A 25778-nucleotide genomic window follows, 5' to 3' on the forward strand; every position below is an offset into this window, starting at 1 on the left:
TCATGTAAAATATTTCATTACAAATATATTAAGATTCAAAACTATATTCCCCTATATATATGAAATTATATAAAATGCTTACATAGATACAGATAAGAAAATATGGAGTGGAAATAGTTAAGGCATTAAGGTTATGCATGTTCAATTTTAAGGTTACTTTACTATATGCAATTTTTTATAATTTTTACTTTAAAAGTTGTATCATCCAATTCTAAACCTATAACTTACTAAACAATGAAATTAGTTTAATTAGAAGAAAAATATAATTCAGGTTAAATAATTTTAGATAGTGTCTTTTATATGTAATGTTTATTAACTGTGATTGAATTACAATAAAAAGTAAATCCTTCACAATATCCACAGTGTTGCAATAATTTTAACACGCAAATATACTAAATTAAAAACACATAAACCATGTATCCTCAGTGCCAGAAAGTTATTTTAATAACAGAAGTTGATGTTTTGGTTTAGCAGTTAGCATTTTCACATTATTCCTCTATGATAATTCTAAATTCTTTATCCTTCTCCTGGCTGCATTCCAAGCTGGATAATCCTGTTCACCTAAATTTTTAATGTGGTTTCAATTGGATGTTGCATGCTTCTTTACTTTCTGTCATGTACAGTTGTGTAGTGGTGAGCATTTCTATTTCTGAGTGTGTTGCAGTAATCCCTTTGTTTGGTTTGTCTTTTAGAACATGCTTAAAAAATGTTACCAAGCTTGTTAGAATCTTCAAGATGAGAGGTTATGAAACCATGAATGTCAATGTCAAAAGCTATTATTAAGCAACTTAAGAGGATTATGTTCATTGTTGATAGGTTTAGTTTTTATTGAACCATACAGCCATTACTGCTTATATAAATATCCATACTTCATCATCAGTTTGTCAATAAGCAAACATACCTTTTATTGTGTATCAGAACATACTGAATTTTCATTTTGGTTATTTTTTCATTGTCAGGCTAATAATGATTTTCTCCCTACATGGATTTAATGTTTAGGGATAAATGATAAGGATGTTTGAGTCAGCAAATCCTATTCAGATGATTCAGAGAATGCTGACTACAGCCTCCATGAAGTTGGAGGCTGTAGTCTTATGCAGAAGAGGAAACCATTCTCAAAGGAGGGCCATCAGAGTTTATTTGGCAGAAGGTACAGGTGGGACTTCTTTTGGCTAAGATACATTTCCTCACATTTTTTGTTGTTATTGTTTTGTTTTGTTTCCTGAACAAGGCTCTTCTATCAGAGGAACAAAATAAAATCTCAATCTTAGGAATCTGTACTGAAGAATCACCTCCAACACATGAAATAACATATTTTCAAGTTATTTATGTTGTCATCACTGGAAATTACAAGCAACTGGAAATCTCTTAACCATCTATCAATGGTTTGAATAAACGTAACTACAAGCTGTATGTAAACAAATAAAAATAAGGGCACATTTAAAAGGAGGTAAATGAAGGCATAAAAATTGAAGGTCTTTGTGAACTAATGTGCTTTGATTTACAGAATATACTTATATTTTGTACATTACTAAGTATAAAAGCATATATATATATACACACACACATTTGATATGTGTGAAAGAAAAAAAGTGATACACACACACACACACACACACACACACACACCCCTAAACCAAGTCCAAATCCTAGCTCTAGCACATAGTTTTAATATGTCTGGTAAGTTTATGGTATTCTCTTCCATAAATTGAAGTACATAATACTTCAAAAATGGCTGAAATACAAAATACTCGAAAATTATTCATGCTTTAAAATTCTGTCCTTTAATTATATTACAAAGAGTTTCCTGGTTAATATAACCGGGATCTAAGAAAAAGTAGAGGTAAGATTTTCTTAGGATTCCTAGGAGATCACAAAGATTATAGGAGAAACTAAGTTCATTTTAATGCTATGAAAAACAAAGTATTCCAATGCCAGTCTTTATTTGTGTCAAAAAGTAAATGTAAGTGATTGATTTTTTATTGTGGAATATCAGAAATCATCATAAGACCTATGGTTTTATTTTATTTTCCTCCCAAAACATCATTTTTAGAATGATCATAAGTCTGAAAGTTTAAGTAAAGCGTCACATGCGTAGTACATCTTTAAAATCTCTTTTCTTCCTTTATAAGATAATGCAAAGCCTATGAAATTTAGGGGCAAAAAAATCACACTCCTTAGAAAGAATTCTTCGGTGATTAGAAATGTTACCCAAACTTCACTCCAGTTTAAAAGAAGCTTAAGATCTATCAGGAATAAGACAAATCTACAACTTCAAAGGATGGCTTGCAAGCCTGAATACCAAGTAGAATGCACAACTGGAAGGAATGACCTTGGGAGAGTAAAGGAGTAGCTGATTTACCTGTCAATGTGGGTCAAGCCAATATCTGTAACAACACTCTCCTTTCAAAGTCCCAGAATAGTTCCTTCTTCAAATAATTTATATCATGCAACAAAATATGTATTGTTATAATTACTACAAAATAATATGTCTAAATAAAAAAGGAACACGTGAGTGTTAATTTTAGCAATTTTTGTATATAATCATTACCTTATTCAAATATTATAACAAGTTAGTTAGATAGGAGATATTATTATCCTTATTTTCCAGATGAGAAAATCAAGTTTCAGGGATTTAAGTCATTTTCAAAGGTCAATCAAGTAGTGAAGAGCACAGCCAAGATTCAAACAGAGTTCTTCATTACTACAAAGTCCAAGTTCTTCAATAAGATTCAATAAGAACGCTTGTATAGCATAACACATCATGGTGTTCCACAATGCAACAGCCATTTTATAAAGAGCAAAAGAAAAGGATTCGTGTTTCCTTTTCAAAAAGGAAATTTTTTATTTTTAATGGTCAAATATAGCTCGGTCCCCCTAGTTGTCTGGGAAGGAAATGTGTCTTGCATAAGGCAATGTGTCAATTCATTTTCTAAAATAAACAAAACAGGTTATTGGGAATAACTAATTAAAGGAATCTTAACAAAATCACCTAGATGCAAATTATGCATTAACCCACAGCTTCTACACACAAAGACTTAAAATAATGTAACAGATTTATTAAACTTTTTTTGTATAAACCTCTAGTTTTTCCCATTAAGGGTCAGATAATAATGGCCATTGTATTTTCTGTATAAATTCCTCTTCGCTTGGCTCTTTTTAAATTCGGTTCCATTTTCTATGTGCTATCTGGCATCCTCTATAAATAGTTACATTTTTCCCTCAGATGCCAATGTCTTTTAGAGTCTTGTTATATAGATGTGAATAGCTTGTAATCTTTGCATTTGTAAACGGCAAGCATGGACTTTTGCTCCCTTGAAACACGGTCTTTACAAAGCTGGTGGCGTATTATTCTCATTAACACTTGGAGAAAATTGTGTTTGTCCAGCTGTTCTCTGTGACCTAAATGTTTGTTACATCTATATTTTCTTTGCTGTGATCTGCATTTTCTATCATCCTTCATCAAAGAGAATGATATTCTGTTTCATAGAAAGGAAAGGCCATTTGTGTTTTGGGGCATAGGCTGAAATCAAAATTCATTATGTCATGATACCCTGAGAAAACTTACACATCTTCTTAAATTCTACATACCTTCAGAGCAGCACTGCATGATGCATGATGGCTACCGTGCCTCATTATCTTAGAACTAATATAGCATATGCTTTCTAAAGTGACAACCCCCACTAGAGTCTGAGTTCCATTAGGTGTGGTATTATAAGAAAAGGATGCTGAAATAACTCTGACATTTATAAGTAACCTATTTATTAGAAATCATTTAAAGAATTAATATTCAATTAAATCCATAGACTATTTAGAGTTCAAGGAAGTACAGCCCAATAAAGCTTTCTGTGATGATGAACTGTCTTACAAACTATTCTGTCCGTTGATGGATATTAACAACATGTGGCTTTATACATGGCTAGAGTGACTAAGGAAATAATTTTTTAAATATTTTTAATACATTTTAATTTAAGTAACCACATGTAGCTATTGGCTATGTTGCTGGACAGTGCAACACTAAGGGATTTTAGAAACTACTTCAACTGGCTCTCAATTTACACAAGGTTATGGATTTATCCACCTTAAGTACTCTAAAGAATTCCTAATTATTGATTTACGTATACATATATACATATAAATGGTAGTATTAAAAATCTTTATGAAATATATCATTTATTTTTGCAATTGTCACAGAAGTAGACATTGAATTTTCCAACAGTACATGAAATGACAGATAATTTTTTCAGATTATATTTTATCAAATGTATGCCCCATGAGATATTAACATCAATTTTGAAGAAATAAATGTCAGTGAAATTTTTCCTCTAAATTGCATGATAATCTGTAGATGACAAAAGCAATAAAAAACATTTTGTGTTTTTATTAAAGGCATATAAAAGCAGAAAATAAGGGCGCCTGGGTGGTTCAGTCAGTTAAGCGTCCGACTTTGACTCAGGTCATAATCTCACAGTTAGTGAGTTAGAGTCCCATGTTCAGCTCTGTGCTGACAGCTTAGGGCCTGGAGCCTGCTTCAGAGTCTGTTTCTCCCTCTCTCTCTGCCCCTCCCCCGCTCTTTTTCTGTGTCTCAAAAATAAATAAATATTTTTTAAAAAATTAAAAAATAAATAAAAGCAGAAAATAGGTCATAAAATAAAGCAATTAAAATTACTACTGATATATGCATTAATGCATTTTTCTATTAACCATGCTATAGTTGCAAATAATTGTTATTACTGAAATATAATGTCTCTTGTCTTATAAACTCAGAATTTATAATAGTCCAAATTATTGTACATAGATCACATATGGCATGCAGACTAATTTTTCACGAATTGATGAATAAAAGAAGGGGAGCTGCAAATGAATGAGACAAATGTTTGGATCTTAAACTGCATTTTCAAAGGAAATATCAGAATGAATTAAACTATAGGGTCTGACCAAGAGCAATGTTTTTCTCTGCAGAAATGTGATTCTAATTAATAGATACATGCCAGGCATAGGAAAGCCAAATACAACTGCTGTTTTTATAAAATTATTTTAAAACAATGGCTTAGGAGGGGCTAATGGGCCTGTTACTATTCTCTACCTGTTATTCTCTCTCTGAGCAGGCTTGGAAGCTGCCATCTGCTGGAAGTTGGAACATGCAGTTTCTTTCTCCTAGCCCAAGGGTAAGAAGGAATCAAATAAATAAAGAAATAAATAAAATCACAAGATGTGTGGCTTTTAAGTGGAAGAGATCCAATGACAGACATGGGTCCAAGTCTACTGCTCACCAAGCTGGTATCTCATTCCTCCTTTATGGGGAAAAATTATTGAGTTGTGGACCCAAGGTGAGGGGCACTTATACTAGAGACATTCTTGTACGTGGAAATAAGCGGATGTTATGCATTGAACTGGTTTCCAACCAAGAGCTCTGACGGAGATGTACAACAAGATTAATGCTGTTTTCATGCCTGCTAACACAACATCCATTCTGCAGCCCATGGATCAAGAGGTAATTTCCACTTTCAAGACTTCTCATTAAAGAAATACATTTTGTAAGGCTGCCATAGATAGTGATTCCTCTGATGGATCTGGTCAAAGTACATTAAAAATATCCTGGAAAGGATTCACCAATCTAGATGACAAGAAAAACATTCATGATTCATGGGAAGAGGTCAAGATATCAACATTAACAGGAGTTTGTGAGAAGCTGACTCCAACCCTCTTCCCGATTTAGATGTGGTGGAAATAGCAAGAGAAGTAGAATTAGAAGTAGGGCCTGAAAATGTAACTGAATTGCTACAACTTCATGATAAAACCTTAATGGAAAAAGAGGTTGCCTCTCATGGAAATGATTAAAGAATGTAGTTTCTTGAGATGGAATCTACTACTAGTGAAGATGCTGTGAAGATTATTGAAATGACAGTAAAGGATTTAGAATAAACATAAACTTACCTAATAAAGCAGCGGCAGGGTTTGAGAGGATTGACTCCCAAATTTGAAAGAAGTTGTACTGTGGGTAAAATATTATCCAACACTGTCGTATGGTAAGAGAAATTACTTGTGAAAGCAAGAAGTAATCAACATGGCAAACTTCATTGTTGTCTTCTTTTAAGAAATTGCCACCGCCACCCTAACCTTTAGTAACCACAACCCTGATCACAACCATCAACATCGAGGCAAGACCATTCACCAGCTAAAAGATTATGATTTCCTGATAGCTCAGATAGTACTTTTTAGCAATAAAATATTTTCAATTAAGGTATGCACACTGTTTTTTAGACACAGTGCTATTGTACATTTAATCAACTACATTATAGTATAAACATAACTTTTATATGCATTGGGAAGCCAAAAACGTCATTTGATTCACTTTATTGTGATACTTGCTTCATATCCAAAACCTGCCTGTATTTTAATGAGAAGTGTAAAAAAAAGGAACTTCCTTCATTATATTCTGTTGATGGTGGTACAGGTGGGACTCATGGGGTTCAGGGAAAAACTACACTTTTAATTTTGCTAATGAAAGGCTAGGAAGGAAGTAGAATGGGTCTCAGAGCAAACTGGAAAATGATCAGCACATTGCTTAATAGGAAACAGAACAGAAGCCCTTTCTGTCTGCAGATTGTCTCTGACTAATGGAATTCAGATTTCGGTTGTTTTCCTGATCAACACATACTCGAACTCACGTCTAGCTTTATGAACATATATATTCCACATTATGAGGGGCCCAGACAGCATCTGCCTCCATTCTTTTCCCTCTAAAGCACTCTCTCCTTTCACCAGCTGGAATAGTTTTTCTGGCTTTCTCTAAGATGGTAGATACTCCTTTACAACATCATATTCTATCTTATAAATGATATAAATGATATATAGATGATATAGATATAGGCATACTTCTGGGAATAAGTATAGGTATAGATGTAGTAAGAAAACTTCTCAATTTCTCTTTAACAAAACTTGACCTATAATACTGGCTCAGAAATGTTTCACTTCAAATTCCTATTTTTGAAATTAAAAGTTTATATTCATTGTTTTTCAATTGTAAGGCAGAGGGTGTTTCTGATTGAATATGGATACAACATAAAACTATGCACAATATATATTAATATATTTAAAATATTTATCGTTTTAGTAAATATGCTTGTCATTTAAATATAAATTTCAAAGTTGAAGAAGTTGCATTTTCATCTTTGAGTATTTTTTATTTTAAAATAAAATAGTTTTTAAAAATGTGTTCTATTGAAAGGTAAATAAAAAAATAAATCAGTTATTAATTTTTTTTGTTAGACCATATTTTGGCTAGTTCCAGAAATCCATTTCTCGTTGTCATTTATACATCCCAAACGTATACCATCTACACATTTGTTTTTAACGAGGTATTGTGGTCAAACATTTTTTCCATATGTTGTCCTATGTTAGGACTAGGGATACAATAAATAAGTCTCTAATATATTTTCTAGCCACCATACCTTTATTCTTCCCATTTCCTACGTGCAGAATGACCTATCAAGCAACACTAGTTTTAAATGACACTTACTCTAATAACCATTCATGGATCCTCCTGGCTAGAAGTACAGTCTTCCTTCCTTGAATTCCTTACTGTGTTTTACATTATTCATATGCTTCTTCATCTGTATGTCTTTGCAATATATTTAAAGTCTACCCCCATCATTTAAGTAATAACATCTGAATGGGACTATCAGCCTTGTATTTTCCACAGTGATGGGCCAAGAGCATGTATTAAATATGTTATATTTAATAAATTATATGCTTATTAAGAAACATATTTAAAAGTCATAATGTTTTTCCATTAAATATTAAGAAAGTTTGAATTATTTCCAATATCTTAAATTCATATTTAACTGCAAATTATTATTTCTAAACTTGCAGTTGCAAAATCAAGTCAGGTATAATAGTGAAAATTTTAGGGTTTTTAAATTACTAAAAAAGACCCCACGTGAAAGAATTTATTGGCATAATTGAGTTTCCAATATATAATTGAATGCCAATTACAGACATTTATTTACTATTTAGCAATTGTTTCTTTCAAAAGTATTTACTAACCTAGACTATAACTTACATGTTAAAATTAAAATTATTAGCAAAAACCTGGGTTGCTCTACCCCAAAGCATCTTCAAATGCATTGTACACTTTATCTCCTGAAATGGCAGTAGCCAAATATAAAAATGTGTTACATGCTTTCTGGTTGCTGGAAACAGTATGTATTAAAGAGAACAAAAATCTAAAAATCTATACTGAATTAACACCTGTGTTGAAAACCTTATCTAAGAGAAACTTAGCAGAAGGGATAAAATGGGAGGTTAAATTCATAAACAAAAGGCACTTCCAGACCCAGAAGTTCTCGTTCCTTTTAAGATCAGTAAAGCAAGAACTTAACCTTGCCACTATTGCAGTTTAAGTTCTATAATTACATTCTTCAGAGTTGACATTTTCACCTTGGTAGGCATAATAAGGCAATGCAGATGCAGGCTAAAACCAGTAATTTCAGCATTCTGCTTCCTTTCACACGGATGATAATAAGATACGGCAGTGAAGCATGCATGAGCCTCCATTTAATTGTCAGTACAGTCTTTCATTTAAACAGCAAAATAGTTAACAGTAAGCTTATAAATGTGGAAAGCATGCAAAATAGAAACCGTAAGTCTGTTACCTTTAAAAACACCTCACACAGAAAAGGCCAAGTATTTAAAATGTGTTTCTCCCACCCTTTAAAGAAGTCAAAACTAATAGAAAATACATGACTGGAAAAGATAATTGGACCTTTCTTCATAGAGAATCAAAACAGTTTGCTAAAACATCTCTAAACATATAATCTTTAAATGCTAAACATATAGTTTAGAAAAGCGTGAGAAATCATTTAAACTTGAAATCAATTTGCACTACTTTATGTAGATTATCTCTTAAATTCATAATGTGTTTTGAGCAGAATTGGGTTTTATTTCTAATATAAAACTACCAGGAAAACATGCCTTGGAAGATCAGCTATTGTTAACATTAAGAATGTAAACATGGCTCTAAATTTTTTGTTTTATTTTTGAATGGATTTGTCTTTTTCAAAATTCAAGAAGAATATAAAAAGGTATTTACTGCAGCATTCCCTACTTCCCCCTACTTTCTCCAAAATCTACAGGCAACATTTTTAGAATTACTTTTTTTATTTAAACTTCAGGAAAATACTAGAACAAACTTATTGTTTAAATATTAAATATTTTTACATCTTAAAACACTATGAAATCATATGGAAAGCAGCACATCAACACACATAATATGGCTAGCATATCGTTTCAAAATTGATCAAAGCAGTAGGAATAGGAAGTAATCTGGAATTACTGGTTTCACTTATTTTGAGCTCTTCTCAGTTTCTTTTTCTCACTTCTATTCATCTCCTCAGTGTCTAAATAATGGAATGCTCAGGGTTCAGTCTGGGTACGATTTCTCTTTCTATCTTACTCTCTACCTGATCTCATTTAAATACTGATAACTCACTTATTTATATTGTCTGACAAATTCTTCCCTATAAAAACTTTATATCAGAATACCTAACGGCATACTTGAAACTTCCACATTTCAAACAGCCTTCGCTACACTAAGCTGATACTCTCCTCCAAACCAACAGCAACCACCTGTAGCCTTACTCACTTCAGTTTACCAACACAATTCTTGTTACCAAAGCCCTGGTTGCTATCTTAGATGTCTTCTTCCTCCCTGCACCATACTTTGTCCTCCTTAACCTGGCCTTTGTTATTTCTCTGACCTCATCCCCTAAGCTTCCAACATTCAGTCATTCACTCTGTTCCTGCCATTTTGCTTTACTGCTGTTCCTGTACTCCGAGGTGTGTCCCCATTCAAGGCCCTGACAGGTGAAATCCTCTCTGTTTAGAACACTCTTTCCCCAGATATCTATATAGCAGGCTATTTGACGTTTCTCATGTCTTAATTTAAATCCTGCAGGCTTATCCTTGTACATATATCCAAAATTTGACCATCTGTCACTATCCTGGAGAATGCCACATTCTCATCACACTTCTGTGTTATGTAATAGTCTCCTCATTGTTACAGTGGTTCTACCCCTGAATGCCTTTCATGCATTTTTGACATAGCAATTCAAGTGACTTTGTTAAGGTTTAACTCAAATTAGAATATCAGGATAGATGTCAAAGTTCTTTCTATGAATTACATGGTTCCATATAATCTGGCCCCTATTATTTCTGTCACCCTGTAACTGTATCAGTCTCCTTGTTATTTCTGGAACACTCCAGGTGTGTTTCTCTTCACCTCAGAGCATTTGTGATTGCTGCCCACTCCATCTGAAATCTCTTTTCTTTTCTTTAAACCTTTGGGTCTTTATGTATTTTAAATTACATATACATATTTATAAATTTTCTTTCTCAATACTGGAATGGATTCTTATTACAGCATGGACTTTGTCTCCCCTGCCCCCACCTCAATACAGTATTTCCAGTGCAAAGAACAGTGTTTTACTTGACAGATATTCAATAAAAATGTATTAAATCAAGGATTTTACATAAAAATATGTGTTTACACATATGTGAAACATATACTTTATTATTAGCTCATCTGTAAAATTAATAAAACATTTTCTTTTTATAAACTTCCTTAAAAATTATTCAGCCACATTTCACTAAACCAGTAAGTGAAAGTGCAAAATTCTGTTCTGAAAAAATCTAGTCTTCACATCAAAAATAAAAGGCAGATTTCTTTTAACATGCAAACCCAGCAAAGGTTTATGTTATCCTAGTAGCTGGTCCAAAGGGCTTGAAAACTGAGCGATTGTTATGCCACATATTTAATTAGCTTTTATACTTAATACAAAATTTCCAAGAAAGTTGTACTGAAAAAATATAATTTGCAAAAGATTGCAAAAATGCAGAACTAAGATAGCTCTCTTTTCCCTAATCGTTTATGAAAAACAGCCTAAAACAATGACCTTTTGTTGTTTACATTTTATGTCTGCAGAAATGCTTTATAAAACACTTACCAAAAAAAATTGTGAAAAGGTCAGTGACATATAGCAACACTGTTGCTGCATAATTAACAGAACTTTCTTTTTATATCTTGATGGGATATTTTGGCTGCTTGTTGGCAATAGGAGCACATTGAGATTAGGAAGACACGAGACACTATTGATCATTTTGATCTGGCAACTGTAACTGAGTTCATTAGATTTTGACAATTACTTGATGCTACTTAAATCTCAGCAGCTATTGAAGTAGTAGTTATACTAGCATTAATTGAATAACAAATGTGGGGATAACAGTTTGCACATTTCTGGAACTATGTTGCACAAATAGTTATCATTTAGCAGCAGAGCATCTCTTTTCAATTGCATTCTTTAAACTAAACGACATCAATTTAAGAAAACCATGGCAAGAGAAATACATACAAACATGGACCCTTGAACAGCCGAGTTACAATCTAAGGCCTCTCAGACTAAATGCACTGAATAAAATGGTCTTACAGTAGATAATGTTCAATAAGTTAACATTTAAAAGTTAAGCCATGTAACATAAAACTCTAGCTTTCTGGACTCTATAGAGAAAAAAAAAAAAAAAAAGGTTCGGAAGGTGATCCTTACTCTCTTATGGTTACGGTGACCAGAGCAACCGTCCTCACTACTTGCCACTAATCTTGCTTACACTGGAGATTATTGTTATTTTCACACTTGCTGTCGCTGCTTTACTATATTCCTTGAAGCAGACGAAAAAAAAAAACTGAATATATTTTATTTCTATATTTATTAAAAGATAAGCAGATAAATGAGAGATAAAGAAAGATAAAGAGAAATCAATTAAACCAGTGTTTAAAAATATAAAAAAAAAAAAGTTGAGAACTTTTGTGTGCTTATGTCCAAATGAGAAATATAACAACTTTTCAAAATATGCAAGCAAACTCATGCTGTATTAAATAATATAATTTACTTATACACAGAACAAATAGTTTCTGTGACAAATATGACCAATATTTAAAAAATAAGTGTGCTTAAAAGTTACTTCACTAAAAGAGGGATAGGAATTTCAGAACTTTATGGACACATTAACTTGAAATTTAACTTTGTAGTTACTGGTGACATGTTCAGAGTATTTACTGCCCTCTTTACCTGGCTTTCATTGCCTGCAGGGTTACTCTCTGGTACCTTTCTGCAGGTAACAGTATACTTCTCACTCTAATGTAAGTCTAGGTTTGTGGGATTGAACATTATATAATTTAATGGCATTATTTTAAGTAAAATAATACAATATCATGGTTAGAAAATAGAAGCAAAGTAAATATTTAATTAGCATGGGAAAATAACTCATACCAAATTTTAAGTTTTAAAAAGTTTGCTAATTCTGCAAACATCAGAAAATAACATACTTGTATTATCTACCTAACATATCTCCATAATTCTTTCTTTCTTTCTTTCTTTCTTTCTTTCTTTCTTTCTTTCTTTCTTTCTTTCTTTCTTTCTTTCTTTCCTTTTTTTTTCACTCTGTTCAAGTGTCTTCACTTTTTTTTTGAGTAATTTAAAAGTCAGTAGTCTGTTTTCTAAATTCTAATTCTAAATTTTGCTTTCTAAATTTCTAGATTGATACATTCTTCATTCCTAAATTCTAGAGAGTTTTCTTTCAAAAACTAGAAAACAATGGAACTGATTTTGTAATCAAATGATGTGAGCCTTAAAATAGCCCATTCTCTCTATCTCAGGATTGTAGCACATGAGAAGAAATCTAGACAGTCTGTGCCAGGGTCTGAGTTGAGAAGACAAGCGGTCCAATTTAGAAAGGGGAAAGCTGGCATTTGCAGGGCAGAGTTTCATTTGTGGAGGAAACTATATGAAGAAGAGCTCCAGAAGGAAACTGCTAAACATTAAACTATCTATGCAGAAGGTAAAACTCTAACCGACTGAGAAAATAAATGTCAGGAAGTAATAAGCTTAATCATGTCCAGAGTTTACACAGGGCTAGAGGACATTCATGTTTTCTCTGCACAGACCAGAGACATCTCACTGAATAATGAAAACATTCAGTAAGACTCCATTAAATACTAGGAAATAAAGATTGATACGTTCAAATTCTTCTTGTTGGAATGAATGCAAGACACAGACAAGAAAAATCATCTGTAAGGTGCTAGGTAAGGCCACATGGGGCAATTCTATAATTTAGAATTATGGAACCAGCAAAAATATTTTGCATAAAATGAGGAAAATTAAATACTATTTCCAGCAAAGCATTTAGACAATTTGTCGCCAGCTAACGTACAATATATAAATACTAAATAAAGTTTTTCAAGATGAATTAAATCATAGTAAGTAGAAACTCAGAACTTCACACTGAAAAGAAGACTAACCAAATTAGTAAACATGTGAATAAACAGAACTTTTTCAAAAGATTTCTTCAAAAGATAATTCTTTAAAGTAGAAATAATGGCGATGCATTGTATCATTTAAAATACATGCAGAACTAAAATTATTAAACAACATTACAAGGATGAGAAGTAAGAGCCAAAGAATACTTATATAAGGAAGATATGTTAAGTTAAATATAAATATTTTAAGCCTTAGAGTGACCCATAAAAAACAATGAAACATAGCTAGTAAGCCAAGAATGAAAGAGACGTGATATTTAAAAAATCTAAAATGGACATGGAGATAGGCGAGAAAAGAAAAAAAAAAAAAAAAAGCAGTGGGGCAAACAGAAAGCAAGTAGCAAAATAGCAAAAATAATAGCAAAAAAAAAAAAAAAGACTAAAAGCCAACCAAATCAATAACTGAATTAAACATAAAAGATTTAAGCACAGTTAAATGGAAGATTTCCATGCTGAGGGAAACTAAAAAAAAAAAAAAAAAAAAGAACAGATCAAAGAAACAAGTAGATAAGGAAGTAGTTCTTTGAAAAATCAGTAAAATTGATACTCTACACATACTCATCTAGAAGAAAAAGAGAAAGGACTCAAATCACAAATGAGAGACAAAATAACAATCAACAGAATTACAATTATAAGAGAATATTGTGAAAAACTATGTGCCAACAAATTGAACAACGTAGAAGAAATAGATAAATTCCTAGAAACATTTAAATTACCAAAACTGAAACAGGAAGAAATAGAAAAATTGAACCAATGAACTACCCGCAAAGAAATTGAATCACTAATCAAAACTCACAACAAACAAAAGTTCAGGACCAGTGGATCCACAGGTGAATTCTACCAAATATTTAAAGAAGAGTTAATGCCCATTCTTCTCAAACTATTCCAAAAAATAGAAAAGGAAGGAAAACTTCCAAATTCATTCTATGAGGCCCTCACTACCATAATACCAAAAACAGATAAAGACACCATAAAAAAAGAAAACTACAGGCCAATATCTCTGATGAACTTAGATGCAAAAGTCCTCAACAAAATACTAGCAAACTGAACCCAACAATAAATGAAAAAAATCATTCACCATGATCAAGTGGGATTTCTTCCTGGGATGCAAGGGTAGTGCAATATTCACAAACAACATTATACAACATAATAATAACAGAAAGGATAAGAGCCACACAATAATTTCATTATTTTTAATTATTTTAATGTTTATTTTTGAGAGAAAGAGAGAGACAGAGCATGAGTGGGGGAGGGGCAGAGAGAGAGGGAGACACCGAATCTGAAGCAGGCTTCAGGCTCTGAGCTTGTCAGCACAGAGCCTGATGTGGGACTGGAAATCATTCATTGTGAGATCATAACCTGAGCTGAAGTTGGACACTTAACTGACTGAGCCACCCAGGCAGCCCTGTATGATCATTTCAATATACACAGAAAAAGCATTAGAAAAAAATACAACACCCAATCACGATAAAAACCCTCAACAAATAAGGTTTGAAGGGAACATACCTCAATGTAATAAAGGCCATATATGAAAAACCTACAGCTCACATGATCCTTAATGGGGAAAAACTGAGAGCTTTTCCTTTACAAACAGCAACAAGACAAGGATGTCCACTCTCAACACTTTTATTCAACACAGTACTGGAAGGCCTAGCCACAGCAATCAGACAGCAAAAAGAAGAAAAGTCATCTCAATCAGCAAGAAAAAAGTAAAAGTTCCACTATTTGAATATGACATGATACTCTATATAGAAAACCTGAAAGACCCCACCAAAAAATTGCTAGACCTGATACACAGATTCAGCAGACTTGTAGGATGCAAAATCAACATACAGAAATCTATTGCATTTCTATACCCCAATGATGAAGTGTCAGAAAGATAAATTAAGGAATTAATCCCATTTACAAGTGCACTCAAAACAGTAAGCGACCTAGGACTAAACCTAGCCAAAGAGGTGAAAGATCTATATTCTGAAAACTATAAAAACAAAACAAAACAAAACAAAACAAAACAAAAACAAACAAACAAAAAAACTAAGGAAAGAAATTAAAAGGGACACAAAGACATGGAAATACACTCCTTGCTCATGAATTAGAAGAACAAATGTTATTAAAATCTCTATACTACCCAAAGCAATCTGTCAAAATACCACCCAGATTTTTCACAGAGCTAGAACAAACAATCTTAAAATTTGCATGGAACCACAAAAGACCCTGAATAACCAAAACAGGGTTTCTTGAAAAAGAAAAGTAAATCTGCAGGCATCACAATTCCAGACTTCAGGTTATATTACAAAGCTGTACTAATCAAAACAGTGTGATACTGGGACAAAAACAGACACATAAGGTCAAAGGAAGAAAATAAGAAAATCCAGAAATGAACCCACTATATTGTACATTATTTTCAACAAAGTAGGAAATAATATCCAATGGGAAAAAGACAGTCTCTTCAACAAATGGTGTGGGGAATACTGGACAGCGAGATGCAAAAGAATGAAACTGGACCACGTTCTCACACCATACTCAATATGGAGATGTACTGAGATATTTTACTTCCCAGGAGGAAGCAGACATTAAGAATCTATTGTAAAGAGTAGCATCACAGTGTTTAAAATACCAACAGTAGTGGTATGGAATAAAGTATAAATGGAAGAAAAAACCTTTGGTAGTTAAGGACCTGTGACACTTAATTGTTATGTGGGAAACAGATTATACAGGTTATATTATCAGATGACTTCTTTTCATTGTAACAGTTAATGTATCTGAAAAAAAGATAAATTACACGCTGTAAATTTCTTACTCTAAAACACAAAAGAAAAACGAGAAACTTTCAATGACATATTTTCTTTTAAATTTTTTTTCAACGTTATTTTTTATTTATTTTTGGGACAGAGAGAGACAGAGCATGAACGGGGGAGGGGCAGAGAGAGAGGGAGACACAGAATCAGAGACAGGCTCCGAGCCATCAGCCCAGAGCCTGACGCGGGGCTCGAACTCACAGACCGCAAGATCGTGACCTGGCTGAAGTCGGACGCTTAACCGACTGCGCCACCCAGGCGCCCCATCAATGACATATTTTCATGAGTCCCTTGCCTCTCATAGTCAAAGGCTCAAATCTAGGGCTTTATTTAAATGCTGTGCAGTAAAAGTGTTAAAACAACTCTAAGCATTTCACTCTAAGATGAATACCCTAGTAATAAAGGAAAATTGGTACAGGGATATTTGGATTTACATATATTAGGATAAGAACTTTGAACCATTTTTAATCTGCCTTATCCATGTGGTAACCCATCATACCTCTTCTGAACAATTTAGCTTTCTGATTCGTGAAGTTTTTTTTGTTTTTTTTTTTTTCCCTTTCCCAAGGGAAGTTCCCTCAAGGGATTCAGATACTCATAACAATCCAAATCTACCATTGGCATTATTCCTATCCTTGTAACAAAGTCTCAAAGATAGCAGAAGATCACAACATAAAACAGAGATTCAAGGCCAATGCTGGAAGTAAATAGCCTCTACATAGAAATACTTATGTAATTTATTAATATGTATCAACAGGAGTCTGTGGGAGCCTGTATTGAAATGATTTCTAAGAGTATTAGACAAAGAAGGACAAAATATAATCTTATGTTGGGATACATATACTGACATGTGTTTCTGGATTTAACATATTGGCTCACACAGAAGGAAATGTTAGATAATCTGCTAGTTTGACTAATTATTATCTGGACTCAAAAGTGGCCAAGAATCAATGAGATATCCTGGCTTATGCTATATTAAAGTCCAAGGTTCAGGAATGCAGGAAATGTTTCAGTGACTCCTAATCCAACCCTTTGAGGGGGGAGATGGAAAACACACCCTTTGCCGAGTCATTAGTAAATTAATTACTGAGTGAATCAGTAAGTTTCTGCATTTTGACAACTACGAAGGGAGTTACAAGTTATGAAAAGTATTACTGTGCGGGATACTCCACATGTCAGTTCCATGACATCAGTGAGAATATTGCAAGCCCAAACTGGCAGAGGACAGGGGCAGTTGTTAATAATCATAGAGAAAATGGATGTAATAACATCTGTAAAATGGAATTACAAGCAGTGTTTTCACTAGCAGGTATCTGTGGTGAGATTCGAAAAAAGAACGTCTTCCATTTAGCAGACAGTTAAGCTAACAGTTACACTCTCTACAGAACAGAAAACAAATTTTGAGAATATCAATAATGTCAGACAATATCACTCCATTATCTTGTTAAAGCAGGACAAAAACAAGACAATACCTTGATCATGTCCGAATGTGGACAGCTGCACCCACATCATGCAGCCACAAAACAACCAAACATCTCCCTCTTTCTTCTAACATGATTGACTACTGTATCTTTTCCAATGAAAACACTTATTCTACTTTAGCTCTTCCTAGTTGGGAAACAAAATTTATTAAGATAAGCAGTCAATTGTCCTGCCCCCAATCCATTCTTACCAAGATGTTCCACATTTCCTCTGGTGTGTTCTTCTTTATTGCAGTCAGGTAATCATTCAAATTTATGTAATTACAGACACGTTTCAAAGACCTCATGGTCTTTGGTCCCAGGTCTTTATCAGGCAGTGTTTCCAACAGGTTTCAACTGACATACTTAACATGGCCAAAAAGGCCCCTCAACCTAAAAGAGCCAACAACTGACAATACTTGAAGATAATTAAGTAAATTTTAGTTAATTAGTATATCTCAGAGCATATCTGATAGAAGAACTTTAAGGAACTATACTGCATGACTTTCCTGTTAGAATAGATTGGATATTAATCCAGTCTTGCAAATGGCAAAAGGGCAAACCGGTAGAATTAATGATAATCTTGAGAGAGTCTTTAGGGAGGCCTGTGATGTGGATGTTTTCAGAGCTCTTTCTACTCTTTTGTCAATGGCTTAATAACAGAAATTGCAGTTCTCGTATGTAAACAAATGATAGGCTGGCAGATTGCTTCACTACGTGAATTTCAGCATTTGGCTAAACAGTATTAAGAGACTTTAGATTAAAAAAAATGCTTTTTAAATACAGCTCAAAATAAAATAATGGCCTTAAAAATTAAGCAGCTTAATAAATCTGCTCTTCCCTTAATGGGCAACAACAGTAACAAAAACAACTAAGTGTTTTTCACAGGAAAACTCGCTGACATTATTAATAAAATGGCCAATGAAAATTTATTCGATGTGTCTTCACTGGGTAGAAAAAGTAATAGAAGCTCCTAAACCTGAGGGAATATGAATTCATTCTAAGCAGGACTGTGGTACCTAATGTCCATTGATTCTCCTGAAACAATGATTTTCCTACCATTGTTTGTACCACTTTTTTGAGTCACAAGAATACTTCAGGTGGTAGAGATTTAAAGTGCCCCTATGGCTAATCCCTTAAAAAGCCTGTAACTATAACTCCTGGCCCTCTCTCTAGCCAACATATGCTCCTTCTCTGTGACACCACTCCAGAAAACTTAATAGAAAGAAAACTTTTATGGAAATATGGCAGTGAATTCAAAGCTCTTCACAGGTTCTTTCAGGAAATAGTCGAGGATACTTCCATACATTAATCATTTGTACATCAACTGGATCCAAACACAAAGAACTGGACCTATTGTGGAAGATTTCATAAAAAAAGCAACATAATTTTTTCATTAGATCTTGAATACTCCTATGTGGCCTGTCAAAAAGCTTCTCAGATTTCTGAGCTATAAACAAACTTAAGAGCTTACACTTCCTGGTGACCTAAGACAAAAATTCTGTTCTTGTAGCCATTCATTTTTGGTGGACCAGTAGACTTTTGTTTTTCCTTGTTTTTCACTTAAATACACACAATCAGTATTTGTTTGCTTTCTCATAGGATAATCAACAATATTCTTGGACTGAAATGTCTGTAGCATTTCCCCATTTTATTCTATCAAATCCTTGATCAAGATATATGACCTTAACATTCTCTTAGACTCTTCTTTAATACAATGTATAAACAGCCTATTGGTATTCTTAAAAAAAACAAGTTCTGCAACTGATTCTTTTGTTAATAGCTTTACCTCAGAAGGGAAGGGAAGGCTCAGAAGAGAAACTGAAATTCTGCTGGAAAAAAATTCATTATTTGAAACATAGTGTAACCCAAGATGAAAAATAATAATATAGAATCCTAAGAGATTACAAGCTATTCAAAATGTTCCTAGTTCAATGACCAAAAATTAATTTTGTAGATGTCTAAGACTAGCTGAGCATTGCTGGTTCTAAGTGCTAAATTTTTCTGAGGTCACAATCATCCTCTTTATATAATCTAGGCAAATTTCCTGTTTATGAACCTCAACTCTGGGAAAATAAACAAGAGCAAGGCTTTTATTACCTACAAAATGCCCTACAACCAGAGGCATATGTAATATATTTGAAGTCTAAATGGTTGCAAAAAAAGAAACCAAAACTCTATGATATGTTCTTTTTTTTTTTTTTTTTAGATGATTATTTATTTATTTTTAACAGAGAGAGACAGCATGAGTGGAGTAGGGACAGAGAGAGAGGGAGACAGAATATCCCAAGCAGACTCCACACTGTCAGCACAGAGCCCAACGCAGGGCTCAAACTCACACACCCTGAGATCATGACCTGAGTGGAAACCAAGAGTCAAATGTTTAACCAACTGAGCCACCCAGGTGCCCCACAACCCTAACCTCTAAAGCAAAATTATCTTTAGCAATAATTATAAAATTACAATTATGACGATGTACAGAAAAGAAATGTAGGTACTGATAATCTTCTTATGCATAAGTTTGTATACATAATAATGCCAGTAGAGATTATGAAAACATAAATATGGACAAAAAGAAAATTATAGTTCTAGGAAAGGAGGTAATAATCACACTATTCTTTTTCAGAAAGGGTGGAAAACATACCTTCACAATGGTCTGTTGCAGTAATGCATAGCAACATTACAGTTTCCGTTTTCTTTTTTTTTTAATTTTTTTTAATGTTTTTATTTATTTTTGGGACAGAGAGAGACAGAGCATGAATGGGGGAGGGTCAGAGAGAGGGAGACACAGAATCTGAAACGGGATCCAGGCTCTGAGCCGTCAGCACAGAGCCCGACGCGGGGCTCGAACTCTTGGACCGCGAGATCATGACCTGAGCTGAAGTCGGCTGCTCAACCGACTGAGCCACCCAGGCGCCCCTTTTTTTAAAATTTTTTTAATGTTTTTATTTATTTTTGGGTCTTTTTTTCTTTTTATAACTTAACCCGTGCAAATTTGTCAGTGGAATTCTCAAAATTAGTTTTATTTGCACATGCATGTTCAGTAGACAGTAGAGTCAGAGTAATCAATGTATCTTCTCTCATAATTGATTGACAAACAGGTTTCATAAATTTTATTTCTCAAAGATTTCTCCCAAATAAAGCAGCAGGTACAAAAATAATCAGGGAAAGTCTCAAACATGAGAATAAGTTTGTGTTTGTAAGTTTCATTTGATAATAAATTTCTAAAATTGTAATACTCCCCATGTTTATTTTTCTTTGGGACTATTTCTAACAGTTTTCAAATATCTTCTAAATTGAAAATTTTCTACTAATATAGCTTCACCAGAAAATTTATCATAAATTTATATTTATTAAGTTAAAAACTTCCAAAGATTTTTTAATCTACAAAATAAATATTAAAGGTAAAGATTAGAGTGAACTTTGACATTCATCTGATTAATTGCTTTAATAAAAGCATCCAGTGCATAATGTAAATAATTGAAGCTTTCAAACACTGACAGTTGATTTTTTCCTTCCTAAAAATATAAGTCCATGAATTCTGTTTTTTAATGTATGTAAATTGTCCTTTCCTTACATGCTATTGTTATATAGCTAACTCTGGGCAATTTGTGCACATCAATATTCAATAAACTATTTAAAATTTGCATTTCACTGGGCATTACTGAAGATTAAATCTGGCTATTGACAAATATTTGTGTCTGATTCACTTCATCTAAAATTCCATGTCAGGGGCGCCTGGGTGGCTCAGTCGGTTAAGCATCCGACTTCGGCTCAGGTCATGATCTCACGGTCCGTGAGTTCGAGCCCCGCGTCGGCCTCTGGGCTGATGGCTCAGAGCCTGGAGCCTGCTTCTGATTCTGTATCTCCCTCTCTCTCTCTGCCCCTCCCCTGTTCATGCTCTGTCTCTCTCTGTCTCAAAAATAAAAAAAAATAAAAAAAAATTTAAAAAAACGTTAAAAAAAAAAAAAAATAAATAAATAAAATTCCATGTCAGAAAAAATTTCTCAGAAGCGAAAAATTGCATATAGCAGAGACCACAATTGGTTCTAATATTCTCATGTCTGCATTTTAAAATGCATCAGATGAGAGGCACCTGGGTGGCTTGTTTGGTTAAGCGTCTGACTCCTGATCTTTGCTCTGGTCATGATCTCGTGGTTCATGAGACCGAGCCCCATTTTGGGCTCTGCACTGATGGCACAGAACCTATTTGGGATTCTCTATCTCCCTCTCTCTCTTTGCCCCTCTTTCTCTCTATATATGTCAAAAATAAAGTTTATTTAAACTTAAAAAAATAAAAAAATATTTCAGATGATACTTCTAATGTTGAGTTGTCCGAAACATATCTTTATCATGAACATAGCTGAATACTAAGTACTACATCTGGTCTAGGAAAATACTTTCACAAGTACTCCTACATTTTGCAGAATTTTTTAATGATGAGGTGACTGAAAAGAATAATTTTCCCTTCCAAAGGTAAAAAAAAGTTACAAAAGAAGAAAATTTCAAAACAGTGTATTTCACAAAATAATGAAAGTGCCATTATTGCTCATTTTGGCTCTACTATGTAAAACAGAAATATGAAGTACCACATGGGTTGGAATTCTTTGAATTAACTTCCATGTAGAATACAATCTGATTAATGGAAGTAGTGAGATTAACTAATTTGAGCTTTTCATATTATATATATATATATATATAAAATATATGTATGTATATATATATATACTTACATATACACGTATGTGTATATATATATATATTTAGATATACACATATAAATACACATATTTGTGTGTATACCCATATATTTATGTCTAAACACATATTTACATATATAAGTTATATCATAAATAATAGCAATTATTTAGAATTTAGAGAAAAAGATAACTTTCTTTTTTCCCAGGATGTACATTACTGACATTGTTAGAATTAGTGGTTTGCTCCCTCTGGAACCCAAAATATTATCGTGCACGTGTCATACTAGCATTTGCTATCATCCATAATGTATATAATAGATTCACGTACAGATTCAATGAAATCTCCATGAAAATTCCAAGATTAGTTTGCAGAGAAATGGGAAAAAAATCCTAAAATTCATATGGAACCACTGAAGGCCACAAATAGCCAATGCAATCTTACAAAAGAACAAAGCTGGAGACATCACAATTCCTAATTGCAAACTTTACTACAAAGACATAGTAATCAAAATGGTATGATATCAGTATAAAAAAAACTGACACAAAGACCAATGAAATGGAGAGCCCAGAAATTAGCCCATGCATATATGATCAAGTAATATTTGACAAGGGGTCTAAGAATACTCAGTGGGGAAACAGTAGTCTCTTCCTCAAATGTGTTCACAAAACTGGATATTCAGAGGCAAAATTGATCCGATCTTCTACTAGTCATAAAAAATTATCTTGAAATGGATTAGACACTAATAGGTCATACGCAAAACTGTTAAAATCCTAAGGAAAAACAAAAAGCCAAAACAAAACAAAGGGAAAAAGTTCCTTGACATTGGTCTTGACCATGAGTTTTTAGATATGACACTGAAATCACAATCAAGTAATAATAATAATAAACTTCATAACTAAATAAATAATAAATAAATAAAATAATAATAATAAACTTCATAACTAAAAAGCTTCTGTGCAGTTGGGGTGCCTGGGTGGCTTAGTCAGTTAAGTGTTGGGCTTTTGATGTAAACTCAGGTCATGATCTCTTGGTTCATGAGATCAAGCCCCACGTTGTACTTTGTGTTGGCAGTGTGGAGCCTGCTTGGGATTCTTTTTGTCCCTCTCTCTCTCTGCCCTTGCCCTACTCACAAGCCCACCTGCTTTCTGTCTCTCTCTCTCTCTCTCTTTCTCTCTCTCTCTCTCTCTCAAAGTAAACAAACTTAAGAAAAAAAAATGCTTCTGTGTAGCAAAAGAATCCATCAGCGAAATTAAAATGGAACCTACAGAATGTGAGAACATATTTGCAAATCATATATTTGATGAGGTAAATATCCAAAATATATTAAAAACTTATGCAAATCAATACCAACTGAAACATACAATCTGATTTAAAAATAGGCAAAGTACCTGAATAGATATTTTCCAAAAGAAACAACAAGAATATGAAAAGCTTCTCAATATCATTAAGCATCAGAGAAATGTAAACCATTAATGAGACATCACCTGACATCTGATAGAGTGGTTATTATTGTAAATTTAAGAGATGACAAATGCTGGTGAGGATGTGGAGAAAGGGAATCCTTATACTATTGATGTCTTTGCATTATAGGACACTTATGGAGGTTTCTCAAAAAATTAAAATAAGACTACCATTCGATCCAGCAAACATACTTCTGGCATTTATCTGAAAGCAATGAAATCACTATCTCATTAAAATATCTGCACACCCATGTTCATTACAGAATTATTCACAATATGAAACACATGGAAGCAACATAAATGTCCATCAACAGATGAATGGACAAGGAAAATGTGACACACACACACAATGGAATATTATTTATCCATTAAAAATATCCAGCCATTTGCCACAGCAAGATTAGATCTTGAGACATTTATGTCAAGTAAAGTCAAAGCGAGAAGGACAAATACTGTATGATCTCATTTATACATGGATTCTAAAAAGCTGAACTATATAGAAACAGAGAGATTGGTTATTACTGGGGGGAGGGGGTTGGTAAATGGAGAGAGGTTGGTCAAAGGGTACAAATTTAAAGAAGGAATAAATTCTAGGTGAACATAGTTAACAATACTATATTGCATATATGAAAGTTTCTAAGGAAGTAAATCTTAAATGGTGTCTTCATATAAGCAACAAATGGTAATTATGCAAGGTGGAGGTATTAAATAACCTATTGTAAACATTTCACAATACACACGTATCAAATCATCACATTATTCCTCTTAGACTTACACAATGTTATGTCAATAACAGCTCAATAACGCTGGAAAAAAAAAAAGATTCTTGGATGAAGCAGATGTAGGACAAAACAGCTTCCACGCAAAATGATAAAACACAATTTTTAAATCAACTTGCTTTTTCCTTTTATTTACTACTTATTCCAGTTACTACTGTATTTTTGGTACCTCTTTGTGGCCATTTGGCCTCTGATGGGTGTTTTTACATATCTCCACCATATTATTCTTCATTTCATTCTGCCTTACTTACTTCACCTAAGAAAAAACAGGGGTGCCTGGGTGGCTCAGTCGGTTAAGCGTCCGACTTCGGCTCAGGTCACGATCTCGCGGTCCGTGAGTTCGAGCCCCGCGTCAGGCTCTGGGCTGATGGCTCAGAGCCTGGAGCCTGTTTCTGATTCTGTGTCTCCCTCTCTCTCTGCCCCTCCCCCATTCATGCTCTGTCTCTCTCTGTCTCAAAAATAAATAAACATTAAAAAAAATTTTTTTTTTAAAAGAAAAAACAAAACTCTGGTCTTTTTCTCAGATTATCATTTCTGCTCTAAATCTAACTGATGCCCAAATTTGTTATTTTTCATGTGATGCTGATGACGCAAATTCAGTAACTATTCCTTTCACCACTCTGAAAGCATATTTTCTTCAACAGGTTTCTTGTGATATATAAATTGTCCTATCATTATCAACCTCAAACTTCAGTCTTACAAGTATTGGTTTTTACCTCCACTCCAGGTAAAAAAAAAAAAAAAAAAAAAAAAAAAATGCTTTCACCGAAATAATATTAGAATTGTCAAATTGAAAAGCTCACCAGGGGAAACCAACGTTGCAGCGATCCTTGCTACTGGAACCAGTTTGCTCTCTTCAGAGACTGCCTAGCCTGATTTGTAGATGCTATTTATACACCCTCAGAAATTAACCTTGCGTTCAGGGTCTCCTGGAAGGCTATATATACCTGTGAACATTTGGTAGGCGCTGCCATTCACTCCCTCGTTGTGAGTCTCAAGAGGTCTTGTTCCGGCATGGCCTTTGGGACAGAGGTTTTGCACACCACGGCTGATGCCCCTGGGTACAGGCACTGGCGACGTTTTGACTTAGTGCTGCGTGGGCGTAGAGAGGGATTGGGGTTGGCTTGATAGGTGGTGTGAACCAGACTCCTCATGGAGAAGTTTCGGGAGAGGGCTCTCAGGGGCTTCGCACCCAGGAGTCCCTATTG

At 33.7% G+C, this 25778-nt stretch overlaps 1 long non-coding RNA gene across 1 annotated transcript; it reads right to left on the reverse strand.

Moving 5' to 3' along the window:
* Positions 1-1112: 1112 nt before the first annotated feature.
* LOC131506135 (uncharacterized) lies at positions 1113-25778 on the reverse strand. Its single transcript, XR_009258750.1, has 2 exons — positions 25518-25778; positions 1113-1292 (listed from the first exon to the last, which is right to left on the reverse strand). It is a non-coding gene; the product is annotated as an uncharacterized LOC131506135 (long non-coding RNA).

The sequence above is a fragment of the Neofelis nebulosa genome, chromosome 3 (assembly GCF_028018385.1).
Source record: "Neofelis nebulosa isolate mNeoNeb1 chromosome 3, mNeoNeb1.pri, whole genome shotgun sequence".
Classification (NCBI taxonomy): Eukaryota; Metazoa; Chordata; class Mammalia; order Carnivora; family Felidae; genus Neofelis; species Neofelis nebulosa.